The sequence below is a fragment of the Carlito syrichta genome, unplaced genomic scaffold, assembly GCF_000164805.1.
Source record: "Carlito syrichta isolate Samal-C Ts95f unplaced genomic scaffold, Tarsius_syrichta-2.0.1 Scaffold305746, whole genome shotgun sequence".
In the NCBI taxonomy this organism is placed as follows: Eukaryota; Metazoa; Chordata; class Mammalia; order Primates; family Tarsiidae; genus Carlito; species Carlito syrichta.
In genome coordinates this window covers 235,913-247,938 of record NW_007249842.1, presented here as the reverse complement: position 1 = coordinate 247,938, position 12,026 = coordinate 235,913, and the positions used below count along the sequence as shown (strand labels likewise).

Genomic DNA, 12,026 nt, shown 5'->3' with positions numbered 1-12,026 from the left:
TAAACATGTCATACACTTTTAAAGACTGTGAGATTATATTTCAATCATGTAACATCCATCAGAGTTAGCTCAATTTCCGACAGAAATACATTAAAATTTCACTTGGCATCTAATAATATGTTGCGTTTATTTGGGGACAGGCCACTTTTTTCTTCTATTATCCTGATTGCTCATCATTCCCTAGAATTAAGTTTTCTATGCAATGATTAAATATGTATGATTGAACTGTTTAAGCAATCTGAACAACAATAATGGCTAGTCAAAAAGTGAATGCAAAATCATAGTGTTTCCAAAATTTTGTTTCTAACAATAACATAGAGAGCTGGTAATATGCCCAATTCATCCAATCATCATGGTAGAAAAGTCTTTTCTTAAAAAAAATAGTTACTTAGTCTTTACTTACTAAATTTGAATAAGATATTTTAGAGAAGTATTTGCCATCTCAAGATTTTAATATTTTAAAATATATATTTGCTTTTACTACAAACTATGCTTATTGTTAAAAGAAATTAGACAATACAGAAATATAGAAAGTAAAAAGTGGATCCTAGCCACGAGATCACCAATGTTAATGGATAATAAGTTGACGCATATCAAAGATTTTGTACATTTACCTACTTATCTATCCATCTATGTAATATATGGAATCATACATGAAATATAAGCATATGTGTGTATGCATATGTGTGTGTGTGAGAGAGAGAGAGTGATAGAAGAAGAAAGGGAGTGAAAGAGAGGGAGAAAGGGAGAGAGAGAAAGAGGAGAATTTCATTTCATTTAGTCATGACCCAAAATGTACCATGATAGCATGATCGTATCATAGTTTGAGCTTTGGGTAATAAAATATTTATAGTGTAAGAAAATTGTATGTTTTAGCTCATTAATATGTTTTATTGACCTTTATACACTAAGGCTCTTATAAAAGTGAGTATATATATGTATATATATATATAATTTGTAAATGTAATTTATCATATTTATCACTTTTTAAAGTGTTTGAATATAGCACACCAACAAATTAGTATTTAAAAGTTACTTGTATGTAAACCCTGTTTTCTTATAAAAATGTATCACTTACTTGTAGAAGATCTGAGAGAAACAAGAAGGATTAAGGCAAAAAATTAAAAGGGCATGATTCTACTTTCCTGAAATAACCAATGATAATGTACTGTTCTTGATTGTTTTAAATTGCATGTACAGAATATTTATGTATGTACATAGGTACACATAGAGATAATATGGTATATAGCTTTACATTTGGTTTTTGTTACTGAATATCATATTTTTAAGCTCATCTCATAAATTTTTTTTCCAAAAAGCAGGATTTTGATTGACTAAAAATCTACCATCATTTTTATGTCCAACTTCTTCAATGAGAATAGTGGTTGCAGCTTTTTGAAACAAGCTTTTAAATTTTTGAATAATTTGAATTCAGCCAGCCCTGAGAAATTTAGCCCTGCTGTATTTTCCAAACTCATAGCTTGCTTTTTTTTTTTTTTTTTCTTTTTTTTTGAGTTGGAGTCTCTCTCTGTCACCCAGGCTGGAGTGCAGTTGCACTCACGGTCACCCCAGCATCGCCCTGCTGGGCTCCGGCGATCCTTCCGCCTCAGCCATTCAGGGAGCCGCAACTATAGGCACCGGCTATCATCCCTGGCTAATTTTTGATCTATTATAGAGATGAGGTCTCGCCAAGTTGCCCAGGCCGGTCTCCAACCTGCAGGCGCAGGCAATCCACTCACCTCGGCCTCCCAAAGTGCTGGGATTACAGGCTGAGTCACCGAGCCCGACCCATAGCTTACTTTTATACCGGGCTACCATCACCTCTTGTGTTGCCTATTGCATTAACACGGTTAAATGAACAATTCCGTCCTCCAGTCTTTTTTGCCTTACATGTATCCACCAGAAAACTAGAAAGATATTTTCAAAATTAGGTTTTCGCTGAAAAGATCCAAACCCAAGCTCTTCAGTATGGCCTATACCACTTTCAGTGATACAGCTCCAGCCTTCCCCCACAGCCTCATATTTTAGTGTTATATTTCTCCTTATATGCTAATGATAAAAAGCTGGCGGAATTCCTTGTGAATGTCCTAGTGCCTTCCCTCATGCTGTCGTGACTTTCTTCGATGAACAGTCATGTTTTCTTCTGTTCCTTTACTTTTAGGCATCTTCCAAGCATCAGAGAAGCTTCACCCACTAGAAAGCTTTCCGTGTGAAACCTTTGCCTATTGTTCCATAGCACCTTGCATGATTTTATCATATCACATTTCATGTTATACTGAAATTATCTTTTCCTCTGCATACATTAAGCTCTTCTAAAGTATAGATTTTGGATTGCTCCATCTTATTTTCCTGACACAACAAAAACTTCTTAAACTGGTCTAAACATAATTTGTGTTTGAAACAAGGCAAAAGAAAAATTCCACTGTTTCTTCTCAAAACCATACTTGGTGCCATACAGTTTACTTTCTGAGAGTATAGACATATACATTATGTAATGGTAGGCATCGATGCATTGATATAAATATCACAACTATGGGTTTATGCTATGAATAAATTTTAAAACAAAAAATGCTTTATTGTACTCACGCTTAAGTAAAATTAAAGGCTAAGACATTTAACTTCTGTATGAGTCTTAAATGCGAAATATATACTTTCTTTTTAATTGAGTGAATTTATGAGAAACTTGCCTATTCTAAGATTAAAGTTACTAAATTTTAAACATCCCTTTAACATAGTCATTGTATACTAATCTTAGATAGTTATTGATTTACGGAAGTAAGGGGGATTTACTTATTTGTTTTTATTTTTTGATGACTTCATACAAAATGAATGAGTCATGAGTCACGTTGTTGGCCCACTGAATCAAAACAAGACAGAAAAATATTAGTAATTTTTTGAAATTGTATTATTAAAATCATATTGTTATTCAACATCAAAATAAAAACAGAAAGCTGAGGTACTGTCTGCCTCCCAAAATGGTCATTAGTACATGTACACACATATATTCTATTCTCTCTCTTATCCATTCATGACCCACAGGATACCAAAAAACTAGAGTGATCTATTTTTAAGCAGGGTTACAACTCTAATATTTCTGATAATGCAGAGATAATAAGCAATTTCTGAAAGCTAGTAAAAAATCTATTTGTAGAAAATCAATGTGGAAGCTATTTTTATTTATTTTTATAAATCAAAAAGTCAAACAAATGAGACTAGACTTCTCTGTGATAATATTGCTGTATATTGAAAATAGCTCTATAGTCTTTGACCACACAAAATCTTTTTTTTTTTTTTGGCTGGGAAAAACTATATTTAGAATTATAAATCCTAAACAAATGTTGTACAGATGAGGTAAAGAACCAGACATCAAGAAGCTCCTCAGAATGTCTTTTGATTTAAATTATTCTCAATATTCATTTCAGATATTTTTAAATCACTATTTCGTTCCCATTCTAGTTCCATTTAAAACATCATTGTTGGTGTTGATGTCCAGATTTCAACACTATATAGGCTAAAGGATGGCAATTTGGTTGGAAGTGAAGATAGGGAACTAGTTTTGAGGCACTTTTTTTCATAGTAAATTATATAACAATGATCTCTATTAGTAGCGGTGTGGGGGTAGACACTGGGGGTGCAATGGTAGCCACCCTGGTGGTTTCTTGAAGCATCCATGGCTTCAGTTTCCCCTCTGCACTAACCAATGTCTTTGATTTTCTGTGTTCTGATGCTTTGACATTGGGCATTGCTCACCCTGGAGGCAGTGCTCTTGCTCGTGTTAGCCAATTTGTAGAGCTAGTAAACACATTGTCCGCCAGCACACTTTCCAAATATAAAACAACCAATCCGTAGTCTACACCCCAACCATCTCCTTTATCTAGTTCTCACTCTCTGAGCCACTATCGATCTGTCCCAGTCACCCCAAAGTCAGATGGCTGACAACTAGAAAGAGCTCCATTCCCCAGAGCTCCCTGAAATAACTCATCCTGAGCCTGCTTACCCTGTCTCACCCACTCCTTTTCATGGAAATAACAATAAAGTTTCTTGCCTATAGTCTCCCTCTTGCCCTCTGCCTCTGACAGACCCTCGTGCTTCCCTGTGCCCCCCAACTCCTGGCGTCATTCTGTAGATGACTCCCTCCTCTTGGAAGCTGTGAGTAATAAGCTATCTTTTCATGGCAGATGTTTTCTGATATGTTGGCTTTCATGTATCTCAATTATTTCATGAATACACTATATTTTAAAGTACCCTGTATAGACTATTCTCATATATGAAAGAAAATAAAAATTAAACTTCTGATCAAAAAAGATAAAAGTCTTAGATTTGTTGAAAAGAGTTAGTTTATAGATCTGTAAAGCATACTTGAAAATAAATTTTAGATGTCATTATTAAATGTCTGATATCAATTAGTGGTCAATGGAATATATTCTATATCCATAACATTGTATCGAGACTGTAGGGTATTTGAAATAAAGGGGTGAATTTTAAGAAGAACTAATACATGAGCTTTCCTGTAAAAAGAGAATGAAGATGAAGATAAATTCAGACAGAGAGGGAAACAGGACATCTGATTGTGTTACAAAGCTCATTTCTTTGTGACTTTAATATATAAGGCTCACAGGTCATAGGCAAGTATATAATTGGAAGATGAAGAATTTAATGTTCTCTACGGAAGATGTGAGTCTATGTCTGTAATGTAAAGGTGGAAACACATGTTCAGATTTGCACTGGAAAGGTAACTTCTGTGCTGATATGGGATTGAAAAGGATGGGAGGAGGAATAAAAAGGTGGAGAGAACAAAGACCCAGACTCAATGAAGCTGACATTCTTATGTGTTGACAAAGATTGCACAAAGCCAGCTTCAGGACTAACCTATGTCACTAAAGTATGTAAAGTGTTCTGATGATGCATTTTCGCTACCCATAATTTCAAAGTAAAGACTTTTATAATAATTGAAGAATTTCAGGTGAACATTTACAATAGTAGTTTACTCCAATTGTATGATAAGAGCTATATTACAAAGCCTCAGAACTTTTAAAGGAATTGAAACTACTCTAAAAACAAAAATAAAACATCAAAAATTCTTATTTGAAACATGCTAAATATTGGAATGCATTTATTTCCATCACATTAATTTTTAGATAGAATCTTATTGTGCCACTTCTGCTATCTAACATTTTTATGATCTATCCTTACAAATTCATTCATCCATCCATCCAACCATCCATTCACACATACATACCAAAACAAACACCATTTCTTTTTAAATGTAAAATCAATATTGTTCTATACTGTGTACACTTCACCAACAACTCCTACAAAGATTCCTGGACAAGTAGCAATATGTAATAAGAGACTAGTAAAACATGTCATCTTTATTTTATTTTCTGTGCTTTCCTGAAAGCTAAATAAGTTGGTACAAATGATTTACATTTATTTGCAAGAGTTTAGGACATATGTTTGGTACGTTTTGAGTTTATGTATAAGGTATGGTACATTACAGCTATGCTTTATTTTTGTTTTGATTTCACATGCCTTTGGGTGAAGCTTTTACCTCAGCCATAAGATAGGATTAATAAACCTCAAAATGTACACATGTTGTGAGATAATGTGCTCTTTCCTCTCCATTAGAACATTTGGGTCCTGTCTGGTAAAACATTAAATGGTGCTCTGTGGTCTGGTCATTAACACAACTCAGTGGCTTGGGCGTTGGAGGGAATCTGATTCACTGTGAACTTGGGTGCTGTCTATTACTTCATGACACCTGCACACTCACTGGAGCCCTGGCAAACAGGTTGAATTAATTTATTCCACAAATGAGCAATGCTCATACCACTTGTGCAGAGAGCCAGTCCTGGCAGAGATAAAATGATTTGAAGCTTCTAAAATTAGAAGTCACAACTTCAATGTTCAGACAGGACACGCAGTTCATACAAATGAGTGACACTAGTTTGTTGTAAAAATCATGTAGTTCCATTGATCTTTCATTTTATCAGTTTTGATAGTGATATGAGTAATAGAGACATGCCTTTCCCTGATTAGAAAATCAACTGGGGAAAGATGCTAATTAATGACTAAAGTTCTCAGCCATGATAGTGGAGAATCAACAAGGAGTGTTAGAGATATGTTATGTGTATAGGGGGAACAGTTCCTCTCCACCTGTAGGTGATTGAGGCTATGCAGGAATGCTGATGTTATTCAACCATTCAAGTCAAGACAGGGCAAAAAAAAAACCCAAAAAACAAAATTATAATAAAATTGCCCTAATTTAAATGCTGAACTGTTGATTTTGGGTTGTATTAGAAGAGGCTGCTAACTACGGCCCACAGATGTGTATTGTTTGCCCACACATCTCTTTAAACTTGAATGCAGCCAAAATATATGACTACATGGATCATTATAAGTCTGAAAAAGTAAATGTACTTTCTATTATATCATAATTTACCTTTGAATTACTGCAGTATGTATCAGCATGGACTTTTATTTTTTAAAAGATAGATTCTATAGAAAAAAGATGATTAATGCTAAACCAATAGAGTATGTATGGTTAAGAAAAGCCAATTCTAATGTAAATAAGAGAAGGAGATGGGGTTCGAGACCCGCCTGGGCAGCGAGACCTCATCTCTACAATAAATCAAACAATCAGCCGGGCGTGGTAGCGCATGCCTGTAATTCCGGCTACTCGGAAGGCTGAGGCAGAAGGATCGCCGGAGCCCAGCAGGTGGAGGCTGCGGTGGCCAGGAGCGGCCACCGCACTCCGGTCTGGGCGACCGAGTGAGACTCCAACTCAAAAACAAAACAAAACAAAAACAAAAACAAAAAAAAAAAGAGAAGGAGATGCATTTTTTCCTTATATGAAGGATCCAAAGAGCTCATGGATCAGGTCACATATGAAGGAAGATGCTACCTATTGTTTTGTTGCTGCTGGTATTGTCAAAAGGAAGAGTAAATTTGTAGGAACAAAAAATCTCCATATTTGAGATTGGAAATAATTAATTACTGAATTAGTCATAGCTAGTCAAATGTTGTTAATGACAACTAAGTAAACCATCTTTGGAAAGATGTACTGAAATCAAATCGATTGTCTTTTTTTCTGTTTTATTTCTGTAAAACTGGGTTTAGAAATAATGTAATGTCAAATCCAAAAGGAAGGAAAGAGAAAGAAAGAAAGAAAGAAAGAAAGAAAGAAAGAAAGAAAGAAAGAAAGAAAGAGAGAGAAAGAGAGAAAGAAAGAAAAGGAAGAAAACACCACAAATCTTATTACCCCTTTCTTCTTTTCTATTTCTCTCTTTTGTAATGAGACTGTCATCCTACAACTGTCCCACCATTGTATTTTGAAAGCACACATGAGGGGAATCCCCCCAAACCCCAAAATTATGTATTGGAAGGCAGTCTTCTAGTAATGCAGGCTTTCCCTGCTAGGTAAATGTTTTAAGAACCCATCAACATCAGTGTACCAGTTAGCATTGCTGTGAAAATCTGGGTTTGGCTTCAGCAAATTTGGGGGGTAGAGTCTTTCAAGGTGTCTGCCCATTTTATGGTGAGTGATTTATGAGCGTATCTGCCCACAACTTGCTGAGTGTTCAGCAACTTTTGGCCAAAAAGGGCATGACCCTCATGCCCCACCCTCCCTATTCACCTGATCTCTCCCTGATCAACATTTTTGTGTCCCCAAATGAAAAAAGTCCTCAAAGGGGAAAAAAGTCCTCAAAAGTATTTGCCCATGTGAAAGAGATGAAACAAAAAATGGCAGAAACACTAAAAGGCACCAAAATTGGTGAGTTCAAAAACTGGGGCAGTGGATAAAGCGTCATGATAGGTGTATTGCAGTGTATTGCATCAAACAGAGTACTTTGAATGTGACAAGTTTAAACAGGTAAGAATAAATACACAATTTTTATAAATAAATTCCATTTTTTGAAGGGTCCCTCTTATATCTTGTCTGATTTCACAAGTCCAAGCCAGAAAGCAATTTGCCTCAAAATGAATGGTTCCTTTAGTCTCACTCATGTCTGATTTAGATGTTATTTAGATAAGACTTTGGATATAAAATTCAAAGTTGATGCCGGAATGATTTAAGATTGTGGGACTACTGGATGGAATGAATGGATTTTGCATGTAAAAAATGAATGAATTTGGGGATTTCAGTGAACAACACTGTGTAAAATCCATTTTTTTTTGTAGTATAGAGATATGTAGAATCTCTGATTCCTGGAGAATCATAGCATTCAAATCAAATCCTCCAACTTACATTTCCTGTGAGGCAAGGTCTAGACTTTTTTCTTTTAATGTAGACATTTGAGTATTGACTACTTTTCCTGACTTTAGAGAAAATATTATGCTTGAAATTTGCAACATAAAAACACTGATTTTAATGACTCTATTAAAATGGGACATTGTTTCTTCTCTAAACTCTGAATTACTCTAAGGCTATAAATAAGCTTGAAGTTAACTTCCTATTTTTATAAATTTTAGATATTCCTTTATATAATTTATACCTTGAGTTTATACCTTCCTGACATAACATTTGGGTTTCTCTTGAAGAGACCTGGTATTTGCTTTTGAATAAAGACTTGAACTATTGGAAATATTAGAAACCTATTGATAAAGGTGCAGAATTCTGTAGTTTCAACAAGAAAGTCATTTTGAAGTCAGAAAATATAAAGACAGACATATTACAAATTTATATCAATTTTAGAAAAGTTTTTTTTTTCTTGAGGGTCATTAGAAAAGGAACTGAATTTGGAAATAGAAAACATTTTGATACGATGCCTACACATCTTATTTTCAACTTTCTGCATTTAACATTTTTTACAATTTAGGTCAATCTTAACAATTTATGCACTTCCCAAGGCATGACAGATATAATGCTCTCACAAATGCCATTTGTAATAAAGCAGTTAAGTCCTTAAAATGTCAATGGCTGAGTTTCTCTTAACGTAGATCAAGAAGCATAGCACATGCTTTCATTCTAGGGGAGTAAATGGCATGATGAGGCAGAGCATTTATCAGAAAATTTAAGTAATGCCAGTCTTTTCATGACCCAAGAAATATATGGTTAAATCAACAGTATCATGACCAGCCCATCAGTCTACAGAAGAGCACTGGGTAGGAGCCTGGAGGCTAGAACTCAGACCTGGTTTTCCTGCAATTCACTCTTTGGTCCAATGTAAGGAAGGAAGGGGACAGATAATCTCTTGGATTCCATTCAACTCCAAAATTAAGCATTCTTTATTCTGAGTGACTTACTCAAGATTACAAAGAATTTACTATTCATTTATTTTTAATTTTGAATGTTAAGTTAGATTCTAAAATAGGATAATTAAGGATTATGGAGCATATTCATATTTCCTAATTATTTTAGCACATTATCAATTGGACTATTTTAAAGCATAAAGTCAACAGACATTGAAATACTTTCATGGGTGACTGAACAATCAGCTAATGCACCAAAGTGTCAAAATGTGCAAATTGGAGCAAAAATATTACATCCTAAATACCACATAAAATTGTCAACATTGTTAAAAACATTAATTTTTTATTTTATGAAATTTATTAGAAGTGGAATCCAGTAAAACAATATATAATGATGATAAATCGTTTATAGTCTTTATACCTCTATTACGTTAAGGCAGACAACAAAATTAGTAAGAATGAATTATTTTAATTCTACAACAATTCTAGAACTAGAAAATTATTTATCTGAGTAAATGAAGCAAAATATTCAGAGATACAATTATATGGGGCCAGGGAGAATTAGATTGTATGACCTTGAGCAGGTGTAAAATAAAACACGTAATCTCATTCAGCTACAACATGCCATGTTTCCCTTCCTTTTTACAAGTATTTAGCTTTGCACAACAGTACAGACCTTGTTGTAAATATCGGAGGATTGTAACACATACACACACAATTTCACATCTGTCCTCTTTAATAAATCAAGGTCACCTTGAAGTGAGGGACTTTGTGGCTTTCATGCTGGTGATCCTGGCTCACAGTAGCTGGAGAGGTGATACAGATATTTAGGTGAAACTGCTAGGGTTCTAATTCCTGCTTTGCCACTTGGTAGCTATGTGATCATCATCAATAAGCCGCAAAACTGCTCTAAACCTCAGCTTCCTTAATTGTCAGAAGGTGAAGGGAAAGATACAGTATGCTTGATATCACTGTGAAGATTGATTGAGCTAATAAACAGAATCACTTAAAACAGTATCTGGTACACTTGTAAGCTGTTAATAAACATCAGCTGTTATCATTATCATATTTTTTTTGTTTAATTGATTTGAAATAATGAATCTTCTGATCCATCTACTTGGCAACATTGACTTGGTCACATTTACACAAGAGCATTAATGGATTTAGGACAAATTGAGCGCCATGCTTGGTGACTGTGTGACCCTCCTGGCTTACTCTTCTATTTTTTTGCTGACTTCTCTGATCCAACTAATTTTTCCCTTAGAGAAGAAGAACACAAAATACAGAGAAGTTAAATGAAAAAATATATATATACGTGATTCAGTCTACTCTGTTTCCACTATTTTCTGTACTGAATAATATTTTAAGACAAGTATTTTGGAGGCCTTCTTGCACTGTCCTCTCACCCTGAAACACCTGTGGTGCAGGGTGAGGATGACACCTATCAAAACACCTGTAAGAAAAGATTTTCAAGTGGAGATTTGAACTCACATCCCTCATCTGGGATTCTGTCCACACCAGCATAATATAAGTGGTCATTTCCTTATAGCTTATAAATTTGCTCCCCAGAAAACAACTAATATTTTTTGAACACAGAAATTTGGTTTCATAACATCGGGTCAAATGTATGTATTCAGTGTAATCTCTTATTTTTATAACTTTAAAGTTACTAGGTTTACTTAACTCCTACCCAAAGCCAGAATCTATAACAAAAACTTGCTTCCATTTTTTCATATTTCATGACTAAATTTGATGAGATTCTGAAGAGTTCAAGATGAAGAAAATGTCTCATTTGCTAAATCACAATGCTCTGGTTAAGAATATATTAGCAAAATCAAGTACAAATAAAGGAAAAAGTGTAAAGTTTCAGACATAAGTGAGAAAAAACAGACAAAAATGTTTTTCCCAGGGGCAGCGGGTGCTATTTATAAAGGTTTTATACACAGCATGAGAAGGCTTATGAAGAGAACATTTATAGACATTGACAAACAGGGAAGTTCAAGGCCTGGGATTATGGAGAAAATAAAGTAGGAGGGCAGGATGCTGATGTCTTGAAACATCTAAGGTGCTGGCATAAGATGTTCAAGAGGTGGGATGGATACACAGAACAAACAGAGACATTGAAATGAAACTGTAACGTCAGCTGGGAGACAAGGAATTGTCTGCAGTGGCAACAGCTGAGATAGTGAGGCTCCTGCGTAGGCAAGCAGAAACAAAACTCCTTTTTGATCATGCACCTAATCCATCTTGGGTGGACACCCGGGGCCCTGACAACCTGCTAGGAGAAGCTGCCTTGCTTTTGAGAAAAGGCAGATAACTCTGGACCTGGCACAGTCCTCCAGAACTCACTTACCAAACCTTTCATTACTTTTTCATAATATTGCATCCTATTTTAGGATCTGATTTTGTTTATAAGAGTGACTACTATGTATTCTGCCATTTGAGTGACCCTGTAAATAATATGGTTTTAAGATTTACAAACTTTTATTTTGCAATTTAAGGTTTTAAAAAAAGAGGCTTTGCGCCTCATACAAATCTATTTTTTGTTCTATTCTAATGTCTAGTTTTCTAATTTCAAAATTCCTGGTTTTGACAGCTACCACAGAGAAGCTCTAATATTTACGCTAGAAATATTTTTTTTTCTGTTAAAAGGTCACTTCCCTAGCGATCCTGTTCTCTATTTTTCTATGATCTAAGTGAGATTTACTTTTCCAAAATTTGAGACAACAGTTAGATGACCCGATAGATGTTTTCCTCTTGAAATTTAGAAAAGTTTTGAAATACGAATTAGGAAAATTAAAGTACTGGGGTTAGAGTGATTCATGAATGTGGAC

General features: G+C 34.8%; 1 protein-coding gene across 1 annotated transcript in view; it reads right to left on the bottom strand.

The window, feature by feature from the left end:
* Positions 1-12,026, bottom strand: part of LOC110596015 (contactin-associated protein-like 2) — a gene marked incomplete at its 5' end in the record, with an annotated part of 72,781 nt that overhangs the window by 19,086 nt on the left and 41,669 nt on the right. The window lies entirely within an intron of this gene.